Source organism: Ambystoma mexicanum, chromosome 14 (assembly GCF_040938575.1).
Source record: "Ambystoma mexicanum isolate Mex_15411 chromosome 14, UKY_AmexF1_1, whole genome shotgun sequence".
In the NCBI taxonomy this organism is placed as follows: domain Eukaryota; kingdom Metazoa; phylum Chordata; class Amphibia; order Caudata; family Ambystomatidae; genus Ambystoma; species Ambystoma mexicanum.
This window is the reverse complement of record NC_090940.1, coordinates 608,769,212-608,781,515: the sequence shown is the minus strand read 5'-3', so window position 1 is coordinate 608,781,515 and position 12,304 is coordinate 608,769,212. Positions and strand designations below refer to the sequence as shown.

At 47.6% G+C, this 12,304-nt stretch overlaps 1 protein-coding gene across 2 annotated transcripts in view; it reads left to right on the top strand.

Annotated features, from left to right (window-relative positions):
* TMEM63C (transmembrane protein 63C) overlaps window positions 1–12,304 on the top strand; it is a 398,663-nt gene that overhangs the window by 58,764 nt on the left and 327,595 nt on the right. The window lies entirely within an intron of this gene.

The window sequence follows — 12,304 nt, the reverse complement described above, 5'->3', positions numbered from 1 at the left end:
TGTAAAATGTGGAGAGCTTCTACAGTGTGTGGCAGCAAGGAGGCAAGCAGTTTGTTTTGGATACTGATCTGTTGGAAGATGAGGCAGCCATGTTGCTCAGGTCTTGGATCCGCTGGTGAAGTCCCAGTAGATCTAGTCTGATGATGCACATTGAGACCCTGGGCTTTCAGGGTGATCTTCCCAAGTAGGGTCAGCCTGCATAGTTTGGCGTATGGTTGAAGAGGATATCCACGAATGAGGTTTTTATTTCTCTATAGTGGAAGTTGATAGAAGATCAGCATTTGCAGCACATCGCGGTAATTGATAGGAGCTAAAGGATGTGGTCTTTCGTTCGAAGTCAATGATCGGTGTAGAACTTAAGTCCGTGTCTAAGATAGCTTGATACCGGACAGTCGCTATATTCGTCAATCATATATAACCAATAAAAAATGCAACTTCCGTAAGAAACGGCTAGGTTAGCATCAGTTTGTCAAACCGACCTACAATTAGCAGAGAAAATGGCTGTAAAAAGCGTGGCTTATCAACAGACAGAATAATACTTGTGCAGAGGGGAGTACAGGGGAATTGGTTTATCGATCTGTCGGTCGATCGATGAACGGTTTCGGATAGTTGGAGACCGGACCCGATGACAAGCGACTGGGGGAGGAGTGGAAGGCAGCCATTCTTAAGCGGTCTCAGTTTACGGAAGTAACTGATCAGAATAAATGGATGACCGTTTGCTGAAGGAGATGAATTTTGCCATTACTAATTAGACAACTGGAAATGTTACCAGTCCTGAGGGGATAGAGTTATCCTTCACGTAACTGTCAATACACATTTTGCTTTAAGATGCTGACGGAAACCTTCCCAATTTAGAAAGAGCCTTTGCAGAAGTACTATGCAATTTTTTGCTCTTTCATAATGGTGGATTTGAACTTGCGTTTAATTTTATTATACATTTGTATGTAGCGCAAAACAAGGCACAATTGCATCTGGACGTGCACATGCTCTTTCCTGGGACATTTTTGGAGAAATTATTATTTTTGAATTTTTTTATCCTGATTGGTTAAACTCTTCCTTCCCTGCGGGATTGTGCCAGGGACCCTTATTAAAGGCAAAACGCATAATGGCGTTGCTGGAGCCCGTTGATTTTGGTCTAACCCAGCACGTTCCTCATGCACAAAGAATTAATTATTGATGCTAGACACAACCTTTCATACCTAGAACCAAAACTTAAATAGTCAAAATAGATCTTGAAACGAAGCGTAAATGCTTGAGAAAAGCAATTGTTTGCATGGTCTGTGACCCTTATGATGTAACATAAGTCTGGCACCTGCGGCTCTCCGGGTGTTTCGGACCACACTCCTGTGATCCCTCTTCATTGTCTAATTTGCTAATCCCAACTGTCTGGGAATCTCCTAGTAGCACTGCCTGCCGGGGATTCCAATAACACTCATGAGCTTGATCAAGGCTATGCAATTATGCACTATGCAATCAGTCCAAGAAGGGACGTGTCTGCTAATTCTACGCACCAGGAAATCCAAGAGCAGAACTTGGTGCTGGGGCCCGTCTAGCAGTTATTCTGCTAATCGCACATACCAGTGAATCCATATAGCAGAACTACCTGCCGGCAATATATCTAGCTGAACTGTCAAGCCAAGCACTAATGGCACTTATGAGCGTGATCATTGCCCTGCAATTATGCACTACGCAATCAGTCCAAGAAGGCACGTGCCTGCTAATTCTACGCACCTGGAAATCCCTGAGGAAAATGATATGATGTGAAATTCATAACATGCTTAACACCCAGAGGTTTCTAAGCGTGGACCCGGTGATGGAACCTGTGTTGCTCCATGTCCTCTTCTTCCAAGGCGAGCGCGTTGCCCCTGAATTATCCTCCCGAGATATAGCCAGGAACGTCCTAGCCCTTATTCTTTGCCAATCCCAACTTTCTGGGAACATTCCAGTAGAACTACCTGTCGGGGATTCCGTTTAGCAGAACCTCCGACTGAGGATGTCGCTAGCGCCTATACAGTAACAAGGTGAGTTTTGGGACAGATCTGCCTGTGGCCATTTGTCAGTCCTCAACCAAAACAATCTGATACAACAAGAAACAGGGGGATACCAGCCCCTTGACAGGCACCGGAAGCTCACCAGGAACAAGGTCCCCCTGGAAAACACATAGACACTCAAACACACCACAATGCTAACTCTTGCCTCTGCACCAACATACAAGAGAATACACCTAACCCCTCAATTAATTCAGCCTAGCTGCACACATACTTACACACCTCCACGTTCACCTCCACCATCTTCAGAACACCGCTATACCCCATGAAATCGGCCTAGCTGCACACATGACATCATTCTCAAACACCAGCGCCGCCAGAATGCACATACTGAAGTCCATTGGTCTTACTGCCCCCATTCTACTGATCTTGCATAGCCACTACATCACACCTAGCAGTAGTGTGCAGCTGCACACCACCTATTGCACACTGGCTGCAGACCTACTGCGTGCACCCAAGCAAGTTTTACTGCACTACTCTCTCCACTGACCTGGACAGCGGTCCCTGAGGGTGTTCAACCCACAGCGCTTTGGAATCCTACCAATGCTAAAAGGCGCTATACAAACGCTACATAACATAGAATAACATAACATTGACCGGAGCTGATGAGAGTTGTAGTCCAAAACATCTGGCAAGCCAAAGGTTGCAGAATTCTGAGCACGCCCAGCTCAATGTGTCTCGCCAGGGGAACGGATTCTGAGATTGTGACTGAACTTTCTGAGTTTTGCCAAAAGGTGGCCTGTGCAGTATTTTGTCTGTGGGCAATATTTCTTTCCTGGACACTGAATATTGAATTTCTGCCATTTGTTTAGGCACCTTCCACCCAACACACCTTGATAGTGCGGGTTTTGCGTAATCTAGATTGGTATACAGTGATATTAACCTGACTTTCCTGGTCCAAACCTTGGGTGCCAACAAACCAGTCTCCATGCTTCCTTTTGGCATTTGATGCTGACGAGCTTTTCATTATTGAAAAGAAGCACGTTTTGAAACGGTGCCTTTATTGTGCAATCTAATGGGCAATCTCCCTACATTATGTGCAGCCCGTCTCCATTGCTTGGGCAAACCGTGTGATCTCTTCCATGTGTAAGATCAGAAAAGAAACCAAATGTAGCGGTGCCACCCCCCCCCCCCTGCCACATCGTCTTTCTATATGGGACCATAGACGTTTGACATGGTTCATGGGAATGGAGGGCCTGCACCATGTAGATGAGGCTTTGCAGGTAATCCAGCATGCAACGTCCTCTCTGGAACACATGGATACTGAAAGGTAACAGAATGAGCCTGGGCAGCAGAGGAGGAGGTGAGATAAAGTGAGGAGGGGAGCATCCCAGAGCATGGATGGCAAGGGGAATGAGGGTGGCACCTGGGAGTGGTGGATGGTGGGAGGGGTGGAATGAAGGACATGGCAGTGTTTCCGAGGGTGTCCCCCTGGAGAGGAAGAGGTGGGTATGGAGATATAGCAGGAAAAGGAATCCTTTTTGCAACTCCCATTGGGCGATGGAGCCGCGTAATCGGAGCATTGGTGTGTGAAAAAGATTAATTTAGCAAAGAAAACATGGGACTGAGTAGAGGGCCATTATGTGCCGATTGTACTTTTTAGCTACACCTTCACGCCTGATGGTGAGTACATTTCATGTGTCCCTCCACGTTGCTCATGGTAGCTCGCGTGTTCGTTGCATCCATACGTTCACGGCACTTGCGGCGTCACCGCAAATCTGCCACCCACAACGCAGACCAGGGAATAACTCTGCCTTGGAAAATTACAAGTAGGATGCCACAATGGGCGTGCACACTGAAGAAATGTACCGTATGACCCTTATTGTCCTGTGCAAGGTGGTGAGGATCCAACCCTAGCGGTCCCCGTTGAGTGCCAGGTTTGGGCACACTCCAGTTAGTGGCTCGGCCTACAGCATGGGCAATACAGGCTGGAAGTGGACAGGTCAAAGGCCTCTATGCCCAGACCCTCCCAATGGCTCTTCCTGCAATACAAAGTCTAAAACTATACACATGGCCTTAATCAATACTTAATAAGCAAAAATGAAACATTTCACGAGGACTCATCCAAAGTGCGGCTAGAAGGTTAATCTGAACGCCCATCATTTGAGCCAGACTGCTTCCAACAGACAGCCAACTAAGCTCTTCAGAAACCTCAATCTAAATTAAAGGTACCTTTTTAATAAATTGTGTGATGAGCCAAACCTCTAGCAGAATATTCTATTGCAGCTAACTAGGCTCCTCGGAAGCCACAAACTAAATGAAAGGTACCTTTACTAAGTTGTGTGATGAGCCAACCTTCTAACGGAATATCCCATCACAGCCAACTAGTCTCCTCAGAAGATTCAGACTAAATTAAAGGTACATTTACTAAGTAAGGTGTGTGATGAACAAACCTTCTAGCAGAATATCCTGGATTGGCCAACTAGGCTCATCAGAAGCCTCAAACTAAATTAAAGGTACATTTACTAAGTTGTTTGATAAGACAACCTTCTAGCAAAATATCCTGTCATAGCCAACTAGGCTCCTCAGACGCCTCAAACTTCATTGAAGGTACCTTTACTAGGTTGTGCTATGAGCCAACCTTCTAGCAGAATGTCCTGTGATATTCCCATCTCACAGCATCAGCTCGGCGAGACACAGGCGGGGACAAATGGTGACCACAACTCACCAGTGTCTAGATTACATTCGGCAATCGGGGCTAGGGGGGGTTTAGATCTTCAGCTTTCTCCATCCATTGGCACTGTACTTCGGCACTGATCATGTTCAAAACTCTATCCATAGTGTAGTGTACTCCGCTCTGCACTATAACTCTAACACACATGCTTTGAATCCAGTAGCAAACCCATGCACATCTTGGTGGTCGCGTAAGCCTCAGTAGTCGATCTTCATTCGGTAGTCCCACTGGAAAACGGTTTCCACTAGACGTGCTTACTAGCCCCGTCCATTTCAGACGCATCCTGGGCTCTTTCTCATGGCCATGAAGCGATGTGAACCCCACGTCAGGGCTCATGAGTGGGCGGACGGGGTCTTCTAGTAGAATACAATGCCCTGGAGCAAGGGCTTCTCAAGGGGCCATTCACTTAATTTTTTTGAGATAGGTTGTTTAGGTGTAGGGTGGCAAGGTCCTTGGTGGCTGTTGATACCCCTTCCCTACTAACAGGCTTCTTTTTCGTAACCGAGGGGAAGGATGCGGCCAAGTATCGGGTGAGTGTATACGGCCAAGAGGGACATGGCACAATGTGTCAATTGGTAATACAGTGAAGGGGCACCACGGATGCCAATAGAGTCGGTGTGTGAGTGAATCTGGATATGGGTTCAGGGTCTTCTTGCTGAGTCAGTTTTTGGCAGACCCATTTTCCCCCAGTTGGAGTTTCGATGCAGACCTATTCGAACATTTCCAAGCAGACCCATGACCCTTCTGATTCTGTCACCGTCCTGTCTGCCACCCTTCAGCCCAGCCCCTGGGATTCAGCTGCATGTATCAGAGCTGTGTAGAACCCACCGTAAACACTGGGTGCGGAGCATAGGCTGCAGAATCGGCATCATAGCAAATTGACCGAGAACGTGGATCGACTCGGCCAACGGGTAAATTGCCAAGAGAAACGGAGTAGGGTGAGCAATCCATACTATGGTCAAAATAGTCAAAGAAGTTAGAGCGGAGGGACACGAGAATTTCCACGACTAAGTGATAGCTCGGCGATGAACAACATCTGCTAAACGTTGCCGGAGAGATGCAAGTCCCAATACTCCAAAATGAAACCAGCCAGGATCATTCAGAAAGTGGCTTAACCCTTTCAATACAATGCTCTAAAAATAATTAGACACGCGTAATGTGAAAAAACTGAAATGTGGTTACGCTATTAATGATGCGGAAATGTGGACGCTCGTCGCGTATGGATTTTCTACTGCGCCTTATGGGCCATGAGTGTGTAATTATGGGTCTGGTGCTTTTCATAGAAGGGTCACATTGTGACAGATCAGTTTCAGCCCATTGCCGGGAAGCTCACGGCTGTGAAAGGGAGACGGTGGCATGAATCAGGGCCTTCGCTGCAAAGTCTACTGTTGCATTCCATTTAGCAGCACCTCTTGGTTATACAATGTGGCTGGCCATGAGATTTGTAATCTGTTTCATCAATTTCTGGGGGGAGTCTGAGGTGTTTGGTTGCTTGGGCTGCCTGGTTGGGTTTCTTCAGTGGCTTGCTTCTAGTATCGGGTGCTGAGCCTTTTCTCGTATAGAGCTTGAACCCTCTCCTCACCATCCGAAACGAAATAAAGACTAGACTGGCCGGGACGGTGGAGAACATGATGGCTATAGAGCTACGTGGGTAGATACCCGCTATATTGAGTAATGATCATGCCGTGCAGTGCCGCTCACTCGTAACTCCCTGCTCACTTACGGCTTTGCTGTTGATAATACCCAGGCTCCCTCTGACCTATCTTCCTGGTACTGCCACACACCATTCGGTGGTCTGCTTTCGGCAATTTTCAGATCTACTCAGAGTTCTACTCCTTAAGATTCTGAAGAGTTGGCCCAGTCGCCACCGATAAGGATACACCAGCCATCCTGCTTTTCATTGGATGGTTGACGTACTGAGGTTTTGGTGCGATAAATGAGGACGGACAATGGATAGCAGCTCTAGTACAGGGTGAGGGTACAGGGTGCCACAGGCTTGGGTGACTTTACCTAACTGAGCAAAAGGAAGGGCATGGACAGCCAAGGGCAGGGTTACCGGTGGCTGGCAGGTTCCTTAGCTTGGCGACAAACCAGATAATTGAAATGGGACCAAGAGGGGCTAGAATAACCTGCATGACAGGCTGGAAAAACGGAAGCAAAAGAGATGGTCCAGAGGAAGAATTAGAGTCACAGCTCAGCTGCAGGACAAAGAGTAACTAAGATGGCGGTCTTACATAGGCATTGGCCCCTCGGATGCAGGCAATTGGCGATAATGGGGAATGGGTTGCCTAAAGGCGATGTGCGGAGGATGTCATAGTCTTCTCTTCTGAGGTTAGGTGGGAGGCTGCTCCTTATCAGAACATCTGTGGAGAGCGGGGCGGAGGAGAGGGGTGTCATGTTGGAATGAGCTTCCCTGGCAGCTCAGTCCTCTTCTTGTTCATCGCTCTGGGTGGTGCATGGAAGCAACACACGGGGCAAGAGAGGTCCATCAGCCCCTGAACCTTACCTCCTAGATTGGCTCCAGGATGTCTCGGGTTAGTCCTCTCTCAGCTACAGGCATGCACCAGTCTGCACATGCTCACATCTCGGAGTGTCAAATCGCTCCAGAGTAACAGGTTGCCTAGCTAGCAGCGCACCGCTTCATCCCTACAGGAGAGTGAGGTTGTAGGGTCTGGTGTGTGGATCATTGGGCAGGCATGCTGCTGTGCCTCGTGGCACAGACTTTGGCCGTGTATGGGAGCACTCCTCTAAACCGGACAGCCGAGGAGTCTGCATTGTGTATCGGTAAAGACTCAGCCGTAACGGGTGGTGGGGCACTGCCTGGCCACCTATTATGGAGGAGCCACAACTATTTATTTATTTAATTGTTTACAGCGCGAACCTGGCCCGTAGGCAGTGGAGTGCTTTACAGAGTTCAGGAGAAGCCCAGAGGCTAGCGTCGAGCTAGTGTTTTTAACAGTAACGCAGTACTGTGGGGGATTGTTAGGGTTTGTCAAGGGGAAGTTTTATCTTGGTATTACTCGAGGAATGTAGTTTCATTCTATGTGGCAGCCATGTTGCATTGCCCATGGACTTTGTGCTGCATGCGGCGGCCTGAATCGAGGTTTACCAAAACCTTGTTCTTCGCTTTCACCTCCAAGTGACCGGAGGAATGCCTGCATACCTTTTCAGGGGGCAACACCCGGTGAGCAGTAGCGGGCCATGTCGGCAACCATTGCCAGTTCACTCGTCAGCAGAAACTGGAAGCAGAAGAGCACATTGCCAGAGAACATAGCAGACGAGGCAGTGCAGACCAACGAAGGAACCAGAGAGGTCCACAACAGAAGTGGGACTCTGGAGCAGAACCATAGTTGCAATCCTTTGGCAGCTGTCCATAGTAACACCTTACTAACACAGATATCTAATCGGTTCCATGTAATAATGTCCACAAAAGAATGTCCCTTGACAAAAATGTTGCTGTTTTTTGCAGAGACATCACATTGAACATGCGGGGGGACACCTTCGCAACCCCCAGTTTTTAAATGGGAGCAGGGGACATCCCCCACAACCCATCCCCATACAGTCACCATATATAATGTCGCCAATGGCTTTTCCCGGCAACATTATGTATGGGGACATTATGTATGGGGACATTTATTACCTGACACCATCTAATTCTGATATTGCTCAGGGTTTCTTCTGGGTTCTCTTGCTGTGCATAACAATTGGGCTCATGCGGGGCTCTGCTCCTGGTAATCCCCGTGCGCACCCAGAACTTTACCTCTTTCACTTTACCAGACGTGTTGACCTGTTTGCCTTCTAGCATCTAGACTCCATATACCCACAACCGTTCAGAGTAATCTTTGCAGTGAAACTCACCCGGTGCTTTATCACACGTAATGCCAAAGCTCACTCCTAGCTCTGCTCAGGATGCATTGACGTGCACTGCGCGTGCCTTCTCCTTCCACCAACACTCCATCCAAGTACTGCTAGACCTAGGAGGAGTTCTGCCAACATAACACCAGGACCGATTTTTATTTTTAGGGGTCCTCACCCCAAGTCCCCTGTTTCCCTAGGTCTATAACCACACACAACCCCCCCTCCCTACCATTTTTAATCCCTTACCCCACCCGATAAATATTTTTACAAAAATGTGGTGTTTTTTCACAGTTTTGGTTTCGTTTGAATAGTTTTTCGTTGTTATGTATTCGATAATATCACTGGATACCGCGATTCACACCCACAAACTGCATATTCTTATCTGGTGTCCTTCAGAACCTTTTTCCTCACGTTAGGGAGGGACTTGGCCGAGAACCTCTGAACATTTCACTGCATGGCCTAGTTCACCTGAAGCCAGCCACATCGTATTGAAGCTCGGTGGACTTTGGTGGGTTCCTTCCTCTATCTTGGATCCGTCATATTCCCTGGTTCTGGGGTCATACTGTCACAGGTTTCTCCCCTTCTCACCTGTTTTTCCTTTCTTGTGACACTCTTGGACTTAGCTTCTTTTTTCCTTACTGTCCGGGACTTGTATAAACCTGGTCGCCGGTCTTCAGAGTCCAGCGTGAGGTTGCAGCCTTCCAAGCGGAAGTGTTCAGTCTCCGGGCGAGGAACCAGGATGCCGACGAGAGGGCTCGAAGGAGTCGGGCTCCGCGTTAGAGCGCAAGGAAATTCCAAGGAAGAGTCCACGAATACAGGTAATGGGAAAGGGTAATATGGATACCAGGAAGGAAGGAAGAAAAATAGGATAACTAGGAGAGTGAAGGGAACTTCAGAACGCACGTCTAGCTACACCAAGCAGTAGCGTTGAGACGCGCGGCGCTGCAGAGGCGTGGCCTTTTTCTAGGAAGTTGAACGTAGTAAGAAAGGACTGGCGCACAGCGCTTTGGAAACGCCAGCCATGTTGGTAGAACTGCGGAGTAAACACTGCGGCACATCATGGACCACGAATTCCAAAAAGGGCGTGCTCGGCGGATCATGACAGCATGCCTCCTCGTAAGCCCGGCACCACCGGGTTTGCCTGGGTGGATCCGATGATATCTTTGTAACAGGCGAGGGGCATTCATGTTTGAGACTGGTTCCCAGGTGCGCTCACTGGCAGGGCATCCCTTCCATTCAACCAGATACTGGAGTTGGCCGCATCTGTATCTGGAATCACATATCCTGGAGACCTCAAACTCCAGTTGTTTATTGACGAGTACTGGAGGGGGTCTAGGAGCAGTTCGGGTAGAATGCACAAACGGTTTCAGCAAGGAAGTGTGGAAGACTGGATGAATCCTTTTCCATGAATCCGGAAGTTGGAGTCGGTAGGCCACTGGATTAATGATTTCTTTTATGAAAACGGGTCCATAATACTTGGGGGCCAATTTATTTGGTTGTAGATGCCGGGGAAGAAGTTTCGAGGACAACCAAACCTTGTCTCCGACTGCGTAAGGAGGACTTGGTCTTCTTTTGGTGTCTGCATAACGTCTGACATCTTTCCTGGCCTTTTCCAGTAGTTCTTTGGCGTCTTTGTAGACATTGATTATCATTTCGATCCAGGAATTGACTGTAGGGAGCGGGGTTGGATAAGGCAGGATAGATGTTAGAACTGAAGGATGAAATCACTGGCTACTGAAGAATGGGCTGGTCTTGATGGCTGAATGATCCGAATTGTTGTAAGCAAACTCAGCTACAGGAATCGGAAGTGACCAATCATCCTGGACTTTGGTGGAAAAACAGCGAAGATACTGCTTTAAAGTCTGGTTGACTCATTCTGTTGCTCCGTTGGTTTGTGGGTGATATCCTGATGACAACGCACGCTGAATTCCCAATATTTGACATAGTTGTTTCCAAAATTGTATTGAGGTCCTCTATCAGAGATGGTTTTGGAAGGCAGTCCATGAAGTCTGAATATGTGTTCCAGGAAAATACCAGCCAATTCTGATGAAGATTGTAGATTGAGCAAGGGTGTAAAGTGAGCCATGTGATTAAACAGATCAATTGTAACCATTATGGTCGTGTATCCTCTGGATGGGGGTAATTCTACGATAAAGTCTGTCTTTGGCAATGATTTCCCAAGGCCATGTTGGCATTGCTGGTTGGTGTAAGAGACCTGTTGGTCTTCTGTTATCATTTTTGTTCTAGTTACACACTGCACAGGATTGGATATAGGTTCTTACATCATCTTTCATCCGTGGCCACCAGAACTGTCTTTGTAGAAGATGGAGGGTGGTGGTGATACCTCGATGTCCTGAATGGAAGGTATCGTGACATAGTCTTGTGATTTTTGTCTGAGTTCCTGTGTGGGTACTGCCAGCCAGTTTTCCTTGAAAAGATATATCTTTCTGCTGGAAGTTCCTAAGATTGTTCCTTTTGTATTCCTTTTAGAGTTCGGAAGAAGGTGTCGTAGCACAAATGTCCTCCAGGAAAGAAATGGCTTGGGCTACAGTTACTGTGTCAGGAAACATCTTGGGAAAGGAGCGTGCTTCGAGAGTCTCATAGTCGGGACGTCTGGACAGGGCATCAGCTATGATGTTATGTGTTCCAGGAAGGTGAAGAATTTGAAACTGATATTGGGCAAAAAAGAAGGCCTAACGGGCCTGTCTGCTGTTTCTGCACTCCAGGGACTGTAAGACTTGAAAATTCCGATGGTCCGTATGAACATGTACTGGGTGTTTGGCTCCCAGAAGGAGATGGCACCAGTCAGTGAAGGCTTGTCGGATGGCTAGCAACTCCTTCTCCAGGACGGAATAATGAGTTTCACTGGGAGTCAAAGTACGGGATAGATAGGCAATGGGATGTTCCATCTTGTCATCAAGTTCCTGTTTCAAGACTGCTCCGATGGCGTAATCGGATGCATCAGTCTCAACTAGGAAGGGTCGGTCTGTATCAGGTTGAGCTAGTATGGGAGCCCGAGTGAATTCCAATTTCAATCGTTGAAACGCCGACTCCAGAGCCGAGGTCCACTGAAACGGAGTGTCTTTCTTCAAAAGTGTTACAATAGAGTGTATAATGTCAGAAAACGCGGGTATGAATTTCCTGTAAAAGTTAGCAAGCCCCAGGAATGTTTGGATGTGTTTCACAGTAGTAGGAACAGGCCAAGACAGGATGGAATCAACCTTGGAAGTATCCATTCCGATGCCCTTGGAGCTAAGAACAAACCCAAGGTAGTGAACGATTGATACATGGAAAAGACATTTTTCGGGTTTGTCTAGGAGCTTATGTTCACGGAAACGTTGTAAAACTGCCTTAACGTGTTCTTGATGTTTCCGAGGTTCCTTGGAGTAAATCAGTATGTCGTCTTGGTATACAATGATGAAAAGGAACAACATGTCAGAAAAAACCTGATCCATGAAGCGTTGGAATACAGCGGGGGCATTAGCAAGACCAAAGGGCATTACCACATACTCAAAGTGGCCAAAGGGAGTTCTGAATGCTGTTTTCCACTCATCGCCGCCTTTTATACAAATGAGATGGTAGGCACCCCTGAGATCGAGCTTAGTGAAGATGACAGCACCCCTCACTGCTTCCAGGATGTCTGAAATAAGAGGGAGTGGGTAGCGGTCCTTGAGGGTGCACTGGTTGAGGCCACGGTAATCCAAACATGGTCTGAGCTCCTTGG